The sequence below is a fragment of the Euprymna scolopes genome, chromosome 28, assembly GCF_053919585.1.
Source record: "Euprymna scolopes isolate OS-2025 chromosome 28, ASM5391958v1, whole genome shotgun sequence".
NCBI lineage: Eukaryota > Metazoa > Mollusca > Cephalopoda > Sepiida > Sepiolidae > Euprymna > Euprymna scolopes.
In genome coordinates this window covers 62,166,313-62,178,382 of record NC_136509.1, presented here as the reverse complement: position 1 = coordinate 62,178,382, position 12,070 = coordinate 62,166,313, and the positions used below count along the sequence as shown (strand labels likewise).

At 31.8% G+C, this 12,070-nt stretch overlaps 1 protein-coding gene across 2 annotated transcripts in view; it reads right to left on the bottom strand.

The window, feature by feature from the left end:
- LOC145249675 (fatty acid binding protein 1-A, liver-like) overlaps window positions 1–12,070 on the bottom strand; it is a 38,753-nt gene that overhangs the window by 5,641 nt on the left and 21,042 nt on the right. The window lies entirely within an intron of this gene.

The window sequence follows — 12,070 nt, the reverse complement described above, 5'->3', positions numbered from 1 at the left end:
CATCATGAGAGTTATTACGGGAATGTGATTTTTAAATTAAAAAAATAAAATCTGAAAAAGCTGTTTTCAAAGAAATATGTTGGAATAATTAAAAAAAACTGATTCAAGTAACATTGCGAAGTTGCATCACGTTAGTTGTAGAACATAAAAAATAAATTTGTTTTATTTGCACAAGTTTAAGAGTTGACTTTATTTCTGTTAAGTTTCTGAAATACTGATTTGCAAAGAAGATCAAACACTCTTAAGATTAAAAACAAAGGATTGTGCACACAGTTGTCCAGTAAGTACCGACATTTAAAAGAATTATGCTGTTGGTCGGTTTCAAATACCAACAACAAAAACTTTGAATAAGCATTGATTTCAAGAGTGTTCTACAACAGTCATATTCTAAAATGCAGAGCAATTTAAGTTTTCAAATTAGCACCATTTTGTTGGGTTATTTTTGTTAGGTTATTTATTGGGTTATATATATTAATTCCATGATATTTGAAGTTTTTTCAGCAAATCTATATATATATATATATATATATATATACACACACACCTATAAAAATGTACTTTTTTATCGCTCTGAGATTGACATTAAAAGCCTACTTTTACTATTTAAAAATCATTATAATGAACTTCTTAATATACTCAGTCATGGATATGTGAGCGATTTCATGACTAATGTGCATATTCGTTTGAAAAACGAGTGTTTTTTTATTATTCATTTTTTTTGGTGTCTTATTAGATGATTTTTTCATTTTTTACATTCTTTTTATGCATTCGCCATTGTGCATAATTGCTTAGAATTTAGGATGAAAACATTTTAACACATAGGCACACACACACACACACATATATATATATATATATATATATATATATATATATATATATATATATATATATATATATATATATATATACACACATTGGCTTTGTCTTTGTGTCTGCAAAACGTCTATTAAACGCTTCTCTGAAATTTACACATCTGAAACTTTATATATAGAGTATTTGGACCAGGAACATTTTTGTTTTGGTTTTTAGCCTGTAAAATATATGTAGCTGCTAAGGCAATTACAAAAAAAAAAAAAAGAAACAGTTAACCATGGCAGAAATAAATCGACTAACTTCAGAACATGCATATACATTTTTAACCTGAAGTCGCTTAATTTTTAGCCCTTTTTTTTTATTCATCTAGCGATAGCTTAGATAGTACCAGTGAAGGTAGAAGTGCTAAATAACATCCAAGTCTGGAGCACTGAACGTTTTTGTTTAGATTTCAGCTGATGACACTGAAGTCATTTCTTTTTGAAGCTTTTGAAATCATTACTATATATATATCGAGTACAATAGAGAATTTGCTTTATAATAATAAATATGAAATCTGCATGAATTAAAACTTTTAGGCGGATTTTTCAACTTGACAATGCTAGTAGAGTGATAAAAATGTTAACGGCTGTTTTTGCAACTTTTTTTATGACACTCCGTTACCCTGCTCTTTTAAGTTTGTTACTGTTCTGCTATGATGAATTCCATCACGAAATTTGTAAACTAATCAGGAAAAAACACAGATTCATCTTAATTATTTTCAGGTGTCGAGGTCCTAACTCCACTGACGTCATCACCAGGGCAAGTTTAGACAAAAGTTATTTTTAGAATGAAGACTGTACGAGTAACAAGCAAACCAATCAGTTTGATGGTACAATTGTGAGTGTAGACATTGCAACATAGGCTATTTTTTAGGATGACAGAATCCAGCAATCTGATTGGTTGATACATTCCAGCCTAGATAGAAAGTCAAGCCACAAGGGAACAATAAAATCAAGAAAAATCAGCCCAGATCAAGCTTAGTCAGGAAATAGGACAAGTGAACATCCGAGAAATGCAAGAAACAAAAATAGATTTTTGTTTTAATTCATCTTAACGCAACCATAAATTCATCAATTCAGTTACATGGGATTATTTTGATTCAATTCGTCTTGACAGGTCAATTCTGTTAAATGGGATTATTTTACCGTTGGAGAAAAAGAGATGAAAGAAGAAAAAGAAAAAAAGGAAATGAATAGCACAAGGCTATCATTTTTTTTAAAGTAAAGAAGCGTTTTCAATACAGTTGGGTCGCTTGATTTTCCTTTTGAATACTACTGTATATATCATGGAAAGATATGAGAGTGATGTTAATCTTCTCTCACACATAAAAGAAAAGAGAACAGAGAAAAGAGAGGAAGAGAAAAAAAGAAAATAAGAGAGAATTTGTTGCTTTGTCTTTTACTCCTGAATATTTGTACTTTTTGAACTAATGTGATTTCTCATCATTTCATGTTTTCAATCCCATGAAAAGAAATAGACGAAAAAAAAAAAATGCATGTTTATATTTTTCTTTCTTTTTTCGGATAATGCAAGTCTATGATTCGCTTTTGTTCAAAGAAACTGCCGCAACTGTAAGGATCTTTGTGTTGAGCATAGAAGAGCATTTCAGAACTTCCTGTCTTTTATTTTCAGTTCCATTTATTATTGTAATAGATTTTGTTCATGAAAAATGAAAACACAAAAAATATATAAACTATACCCCCCCCCTCAGAGTCCACGGCTCCTCATTTCCACTGCATGCCTTATATTAGCCTGCCAAACGCAATCTACAAATAAACTTTGATTTACTTATTTGAGGAATACAGTAAGATCAACTGAAACTCGACTTGCTGTCACTTGGGAGCTGACACCCCCATAGATTCTCATTTTGGTGGGGACAAACTGCGTGGTGCATCTTCCAAGGATGGTACTTGCCTGCCCATCACTAATTCTATTTTTTTTTTTTAACTATTTTCTATGTAAAAATCTAACACAGGCTACAAAATAAACTTGCCATTCCTTTTTTCTTGTCTTAAAATTTAAAAAATCTTTTTGTCCTTTTCCTCTTTCCAAAACTGTCAGCGCCACCTATATTAATGTATCCAGATAACTAAAAAAAAAAAAAAAACTGTCCATAAACACAACCTCTTAAAAAGACTGAACTCGTTCACAAGGTATTGCAAATTACATTGAGAGCATTGCCAGAAACGCTGTGAGAAAGGTAGGTTCTCTTTACCGTGCTAGAGAGCTATTAACGCCTGAAAGTATCCTGTACCTCTATAGGCCATCATTCGCCCATGTATGGAGTATTGTTGTCATATTTGGGCTGGTGCATCTGCTACTAGTCTCTCACTCCTAGACAAGGTTCAAAAGAGAGTCGTCAACCTAATAGGTCCTGCACTGTCATCTAAGCTTCAGTCTCTGTCCCATCAACGTAATGTAGCATCCCTCTGCCTGTTCTACAAGTATTTCAATGGTGAATGCTCTGACAAACTGTAAGCACTTGTGCCCCCCTCGACGTAAATACCCCCGACAAACAGCAAAATCCCACCCCTTCACAGTTGAGGTCCGTAGATGCAAGAGAGCCTTTTACTCCAGTAGTTTCTTCCCCAGAACTGCTGGACTTTGGAATTCTCTTCTGAGTTCCTGCTTCCCCAACTGTACTGACATGCAGAAGTTCAATTGTAACGTGAACCGACATCTTGCTGCCCAACTCCCCACATAGTACCCCTATAGCTTATGTCCCTGATAGTAGCCCCCTACAGCAAAGTGGCAATGTGCCTTGTTTGGGGTGAAATTGCAATAAAAAAATTTAAAGAAAACTGTTTTTTGTAGATCTGAGGCCATTACCAATGAAAATTTAGTTTCCTCTCTAAGCTTTCTCATTTAGGCCATGTGACACCATGAGAGAGTGACCTATCTTCAAACTTTTTCAAAATAGTTCTGAACTTAAAGTATAAGACTGAGTTTGTTTTTTTTCTTAAGGAGAGTAGAAAAGGCATTGTGGATGCAGTTTCAGCAGTCCTTATTTTGTCACTCAATCCTCATTTCAAATGAATGAGCAATGATTCTGACAAAGGAGAAAGAAAAAGCTGTATATTTGGTCGGCGGTTTTGTGTGAGTATTAGCTAGGGATTACTAAACTCTCTTTCCATTCCAATATCACTAATAAGGGTGCTGGACGTAAACATTTCCCTGAGTTGACGTTATTTGCCTGATAGTCAGGGACCTGAACCTTAGTGTAATTCCTAAGGAGGCTCTCCTATCAGGTGTAAAATACTGGGGCTGCTACATTGCCATGTGGTGAAGGACCATGCAGTAGCTTTTGAGGTGGCCTTTCAATGCCATATTTAAGGGAAACTGCTACGTATTTTCCTTTTAAATGGTCTATTTCTTTCTTCACTCATTCTTTTGTCTTTATTCTCACTTACTCACAGAACAACATATATATTTGCCCTCTCCTGTCCCTACAACGATAGATTATCTTCGAGCGTACAACTAAGCAAATTTATCGTCCACTGTCTGCTCATACCCCAACCAACATTCACATCTGTGGAAATTTCAATGTTCACAATTTTGAAAACTAATCTACACAAAACAGATAACGAAGGCAGATTTTGTTAGGATTTCTCTCTTGCTTATGGCCTAACAGAGATTGTCACCAAACCAACTCTGGTATCCGATGCTGATGGACAATTTGCAAATCTTCTCAATCTTTTTCAAAACCATGCCTTAAACTTGAAACGTTCTGTTTTTGGTAGGATCTTCTGACCACTCGGTTGTCTCAATAAAAATTAAAACATGTGCTGCCACCATAACACAGAAAACACTACTTCAATTGCTTTAAACTAAAGTCGCCTTTAGAACTGCCAACAGTAACTGTAAAAGAATTATAGAAAATGTGAGAAAGTCATATGCCCAGTCCATTAAGTCCAAAGTAGAAGGACCGAGACTTTGTTCCGATGAATTTTGGCGAATACCGAACATGGTCCTCAATAGATGTGTGTCCTCTATCCTGACCATTATCAACCCACCGAGGCGATTTCGTCAGCATTTGCTAAAGCCAAACTCTTTGTGGAGAAGTTGCAACAAACTCAACCCTGAGCAATAAGGGTCATCTACTTCCCAATTTTCCACTCAAGATCAAAAATAATTTATCCAACATTTCCAGCTATGGAATAGCTGGAAATGTTTTTTTCAACGATTGAATCTTTTCAACGATTAAATCTTTTCAACGATTGAATCTTTTCAACTATGAAATGTCTTTTCAACTATTGAATCTTTTCAACGATTGAATCTTTTCAACTATGAAATGTCTTTTCAACGATTGAATCTTTTCAATTATGAAATGTCTTTTCAACGATTGAATCTTTTCAACTATGAAATGTCTTTTCAACTATTGAATCTTTTCAACGATTGAATCTTTTCAACTATGAAATGTCTTTTCAACTATTGAATCTTTTCAACTATGAAATGTCTTTTCAACGATTGAATCTTTTCAACTATGAAATGTCTTTTCAACGATTGAATCTTTTCAACTATGAAATGTCTTTTCAACTATTGAATCTTTTCAACTATTGAATCTTTTCAACTATGAAATGTCTTTTCAACGATTGAATCTTTTCAACTATGAAATGTCTTTTCAACTATTGAATCTTTTCAACTATGAAATGTCTTTTCAACTATTGAATCTTTTCAACTATGAAATGTCTTTTCAACGATTGAATCTTTTCAACTATGAAATGTCTTTTCAACGATTGAATCTTTTCAACTATGAAATGTCTTTTCAACGATTGAATCTTTTCTCTCCAATAGGTTTTTACAAGTAGTCACTGATGGGCAGAAGTCTGAAACTCAAAGTATCAATGCTAACATGCCTCAAGGATTCATCTTGGGCCAAACTCTTCCTTATCTATATCAATGATATCCAAAATTACATTCTAAGTTCCTTCATCATTATATATGCGGATGACATTACTATCTATGGCCAATATGGACCAAGATCTGTCTCTATCCTCCAACCTTGAGCACATGGTGCAATGGGGCAAAAGGCCGCTAGTTTATTTTAACGCATCCAAAACCAAGCTTCTATCTTTTCACCATAAACACTTTGATCCCGACTTGGTCCCAATTGATATGAATGACTCATCTCAAAGAAAATCCCTATTTTGACAAGCTTCTGGGTCTGAGCTTCACTCCTGATCTAAAATGGAATACCTATATCAAATCTGTTGCCAAAATCGCCAGAAAAATGGTTGAGTCCTCTACCTGTAGGAGTCAGATATGTCCTTAAATAAAGTACTCTTACTACATCTAGGCAGGAGCTACTCTGATCACTCCTTCAAAACCTTGCAGGTGATATCCTTTGCTTTTTGCTGCAATCTTATTCCTATAGAGGAGATGTTGCTAACCTGTCCCTGCTCTCTTGTTATTCTCATGGTAAATGCTCGTCTGAGCTTCAATCTACAGTCCCACCTTGCCAAACTTTCACAAAAAGCACTCATCTAGATACAACCAGTATCAGCAATTTCCCCCAGTATCTGTGCCGAAATCAAAACACAAATTCCATGAACAAAGCTTCTGCTCTACAACTTCTTGACTGTAGAACTGTTCCACTGGCATGCTTTCCAGCTGATTACAATATGGTCGTCTTCAAGTTCAATGTAACCAAGTTATTATTGAGCCCTCCCCTTAAATAATTAAGTTCTACACAATTTTCACCACTAATATTTACTACACTATTGTCCCAATGACCCCCATTAACCCGAATCCCAAGTGGCATTCGGGCCTTGATAAGTGGAGATTCCCTTATAAAAAAATAAAATTATGAAAACTTAATATTTTTTGTACTCATATATTTATTTTTTTTATTTTTCATACATTAAATTATAATTGTATGTTTATTTCTCTTTTTGTTGTAGCAAGTATTGTTACGTTGTGTTATTATTACAATGATGAACGTATGTTCTTTTGTATTCATGTTAAGAAGGATAAGAGCTTTAGGAGAGTTCATGTTGTAAGTGTTCATATTGTAAGACATGGAGACATTAGTGAGATATATATAAATAGAGAGAGAGTTTATAATTGAGAGAGAGTACATATAATTACACTTTGAGAGGGGATTTCATATCTAGATATCTAGATAGATAGATTGAGAGATTGGCATTTATGCTTTGACAGTTCTGTATGAAATGGCTCTGTTTATATAACATAAATAGTATGACACATATACTTTCTAAACATATATTTTTTTAGATGATAATTTTCAAATGGTTCTTATATAAAAATTGACAATACCTTTTCTTGTTGTAATGATGGACAGAGGAGACGGCAGTTATAAAAAAACATGATGATCATTTATTCCTTCCAATTGACCGGTCAATGGCTTTGCATTCAGGAATTCAAAGTTTCTTTCTTTACACCTTTTTCTGTTTAAAACCCTCTCACTTCCAGAGTCCAAGGTTCGAACTGAACCTTCTCTTCCCTGGTCAGACTCTCGTCTGACTGACTCTCTGCCTCCCTTCTTCTAACTTCTTTTCCTAACTAACTAACTTTCACTTCCTATATTGAGAAATCCATGCATGTCCGGCCAACGTGACCACAATTCATGTGCCATCAACATGCGCGACCTGCACGTTTCCGAACATTCTGATTTCCCATTTTTCCTTTGTTGTTTTCACAAAGTAATTCAACCTACATATCTAATTCATTTAACTCATATTTTATTATCCACATTCTTTCTAACAATGAATAGTTTATTTATTAAATATTTTATCAGAATCAACAATTTACTGGAGATTCCATTTAAAACCTATTGTTCTTTAAAACTTATCTCCAGGGTTCGATTCCCATTTTCTCTCATTTTATTTTCATTTACTAATTCTCTTTACTTTTACTTGCATGAAAAAGGGGACAAGCATTTTTCATGTAACAGTATTAATTACAATATCTAAAAGAATTTGTCTCCGTTTCAACAAAAGTCAACAATTTAACAGTTTTGCTGGCATTATTTTTATTTTTAATCATATTCAACCCAAACAAGACGCATTACCACTGAGGCATAATATACAACAGACTGCTGTGAATGGAGTTAAGAGAGATCTCGGTTTGCATTTAAGTTTCTGCATGTTAATACAGTCAGCAAAGTAGGAAACAGAGAGGGAATTCCAAAGCCTAGCAGTTCAAAAGAAGAAACTATGAGAGTAAATGGCTTTCTGTCATCTGGGGACCTTAGCAGTGAAGAGGTGAGATTTTGCTACTCATCAGGTTAATAAAGAGTATTTATGTTGTCAAGAGAGCACTAGTGCTACAGAGCCCATGAGAGTTTGATTGATAGTGCAGGATCTATTAGATTAGATACTATTTTTTTTTTAACTGTCTAGTAGGCATAATGGTTGATACAAAAATTACTAATAATTACCAGAAACAGCTATTTATAAAAAAAAAAAAAAAAAAAAAAAATTCACACTTTTTCTTTTCCAGGCTTAGTTGAACAAACTTCTTTGTTCTTCTAAACTAAAGTTAATGCAGTTAGTGATTCTTTTATAAAATAGTGGCTTCTTTGAGAAATAATGGTTTTCAGATATAACCAACTTTTAAATTATAATTCTAGCTACAAATTTAAAATAATAAGATTATATATATTTTTTTCAAACGATTATGTGTGAACACCCTAAAATTCCAGAAAAAGAAAATGAAAACAAAAAATAATTTAAAACTTTGAGTGGAAGGATTAGTTTCGCATATAAATTTAATGTAAAATGATCCCATTTCCCAGCTATTCTTGCCTTTTAGAGCAGTTAGCTGTCTTAATTATTTTGATACTTTTTCAAACTGAAAAAAAAAAATTTGCTCCCTCTAAGTTCAAGTGACATTTAAAAATGTCTTCCCTTCAACATGTTACATTCTGAGTCCTAAAGCGTGACCTTCATAATAGTAGGCCAAATCACTGAAAAATTGTCACATCTCAAGTCCTACAAGCAAGATCTGTCCAGCAGTCAGATAATGAATGAGAACTTTTTACAAAAGCATTAGAAAACTTATAAAAACCTGCATTGAAAAGAAGAAAAATAACATGGTAACTAATATACTGAAACTGAACTTATTCAATATAAAAAAAAAACTGAGAATTAATAAGGGAAACGTTTTGCTTTTTTGCGAAACAACATTTTGTAAATAAAATAAATGCATTAAAAATGAAATTACAGGAACACGATTCAATTTATACTGAAAGTGAACCTTATCCAATATAAATTATAATGCAAAAACAAGGACAATGTATGTAAAATTATGTATGGTTGAAGCAAATGACAATCAAATACTGATGAAAACAAATTATTAGTTTAAAGAAATAAACAAACAAAAATTAAACAAACAAATTAAAAATTAAAATTATTTAAATTCAAAGAAATAACAAATACAAAATTACTAGTGTGGAAAATATATTTTTAAAAATCAAACTTATAGAAAAATCTGTTGGAAAATTTAGTAAAAAATGATTTTTAAAAAGTAATGTTATTATTTCAGCATGGCCTGTATTCTTCATAAATACAGAAAACTGATTAATAAATAAATTTAGAATTCGACTTAATAAAAAAAAAAATACAAAAAATATAAAAAAATCTTTATGATATACATATCATAGAACAAAGATGTCATATTCCAAAAAATTACGTAAATTGATCACATTATTTTATCAAATAATACAAGCCGTGCATGCGTGGTCTCCCTCTGGTACTGCATGTGAGATGACACCACAAAAAATAGTGAAGAAATGATGAATGTGAGAAGTGTGAAGGGCCAACATTGCCTTCACATTTTCGCCAAGTTTCGGAAAAATCTAATGGATGGGGCAAAAGTTATGGAGTAAAAAGTGCCAGTTTTTGCAATTTGGGGCATTTGTGACCCCTTTTGAGCTCCTGGGAATGCCGAATCCCAGTGAAAAATGGACAAACGATGCAGTTTCATACCTTAAGACATATATATTTGAATTCAGCACCATGGAAAATCGCTATATAGACATACATATCAAGTTCTTGAGTAATATAAAAAAAGAGTTCCAAAAAGGCATGTTTTTTTGCCCTAAAAATCCCAGAGGGATGAAAACCAGAATTTTGCCAGGGTTACCCATACTCAATTTATATTAAGAATAATGGCCTCCACATTTTGGCCAAGTTTCAGAAAAATCTAATGGATGGATCAAAAGTTATGGGGCAAAATATGTCATTTTCAGCCATTTGGGGGCATTTTTTTAAAATCTATTTTGACCCCCTGGGGGCGCAACAGGATTTTTTGTAAAAAAATTCTCTTTTACTGTGCACATTTATTTAATGAAATACAATTTGTGGCAAAATTTCAGGAAAAACTAATGGACGCTTATCTGGCAATAGTCCAGACTAACGGACGTACAGAAGCACGGACGCCACTGAAAACATAGGTCCCTCTCCGAAATAGGGGGACCAAAAATCAAATTTTATGATGAGCAAAAGAAAGAGCCACCATATTCTTTTAGAATATGCTAACATTCAAGGACAGATAACCATGGCTTTCATAAATATGGCTATTACAGAGATCACAGGATAATGTAATTCGACTACAGAGATTTTGCCTGTATTTAAAATAATTAAACTTTTTGCTTCACTAAATATCGTAAATTGTGATTTTTTTAGTTAAAAAACTACTTGATCAATATACATAATTTTTTAATATGACATCTCTATTCCGTGACAAGCACATACATCCAAGATTTTTCTGCATTGTTTTAAAGTTAAATTCTAAATAAGAACTGAATTTTGTAAAACTTGTTGATACAAAAAATTCTCAACTACTTAGAAATAAAAAGCAAACAGTTTTAGTTTACACAATTTTTTTATGGAAATATGATAATTTGACTTTTCTAATATGAATAAACATTTCTTTTTAAAAATATATAAAAAAAAACTTCCTCATAGAAATAAACTTGAAACATTCTTATACAGAAAAAAAATATCAATCGAATTTAATAAATTTAAAAGAAAGAAAAAACATGTTAAAACATTTAGTCAAAACTAAATATTTGCTATATTTATCAACTCCCAATATTGAAAACTAAATATCTCTTCCAAATATATGAATAATACTGTGACTAGTTTTATTTATTATTAAGATAAACTTGAAAAATTTACATTTATAAAAATTATTTGGTTAACAGTTTTAAAAGCTAAAGAAAAAAAAAATTTAAAAAAAGCAATTTTAACTTCTGGCCAAAAATTCACTTTTTTTAGATCCTTAAAAGATACATAATTCAACATTGTTTGCTGTATTAACAAGAAAAAGGATTGTACAAAAATTTCGTTTAAAAATTATTTGTAAACGGGTGCAGTTTTAACTTAAAACTAATATCATATCTGAATTAATAATTAAATACACTTAACAAATATAAAAATTCACATTATTTTCCTGGCAAAAAATATTCCCTTTTAATTGCAGGTGTTCAACTGCAAAATAATTTCACATGACTTCTAGTGACATGACCTTTTTTTTCTTTTTTTTTTTTTTTTTTTTTTTTTTTTACAAGGTGATCACCACTTATCCTGCTATATAAATATGTAAATTCTAAAATAATTCTTTTTGTTTCTTTTATTCTACCAAGGTTTTCAAAGTATTCACACATAATTGCCTAAAAAAAGATAATATCTAGTATTTTAAGGAGGCAGGATGGGAGCAATTTAGTGGAAAGTTTTTATAATACTAAAAAAATCTTGCAATATATTCATTTTTAAACAGTCCCAGTATTAGATTTTGGTTTCTTGCAATTTTCATTACAATTCAACTTTGAGCTTTCTAACTTTTTTCTTTTAAATGGATAGAATTTTTCTGATATTGCAGCATATTCATGTGCATTTATTCATGTGCATTTACTGCAGATTTTTTTCTCGAGAATTTTAATGCTATATTTGGATTTCTTGTACAAAATACAACTATATAGAATATTTCATTGCTTTTCTTATGTTTTATGTTTTTACTGAAAAAGTTATAAAAATGGAGAAAAATACATTGTGTGAAGCACAAAAATAAATAACTTCTTTATTTTTAGTCACATTTTTTAAATTTCTTAGATGATCAAGCTCTTTTTATGTCTGCAATTATTGAGATATTTAATAGGCAATTTAATGTTTTTTAAATGTGCTAATCCTAGCCAGTTATCATTTTCACTTGATAACCAATATCTGATGGATACTATATTAGTTTATAT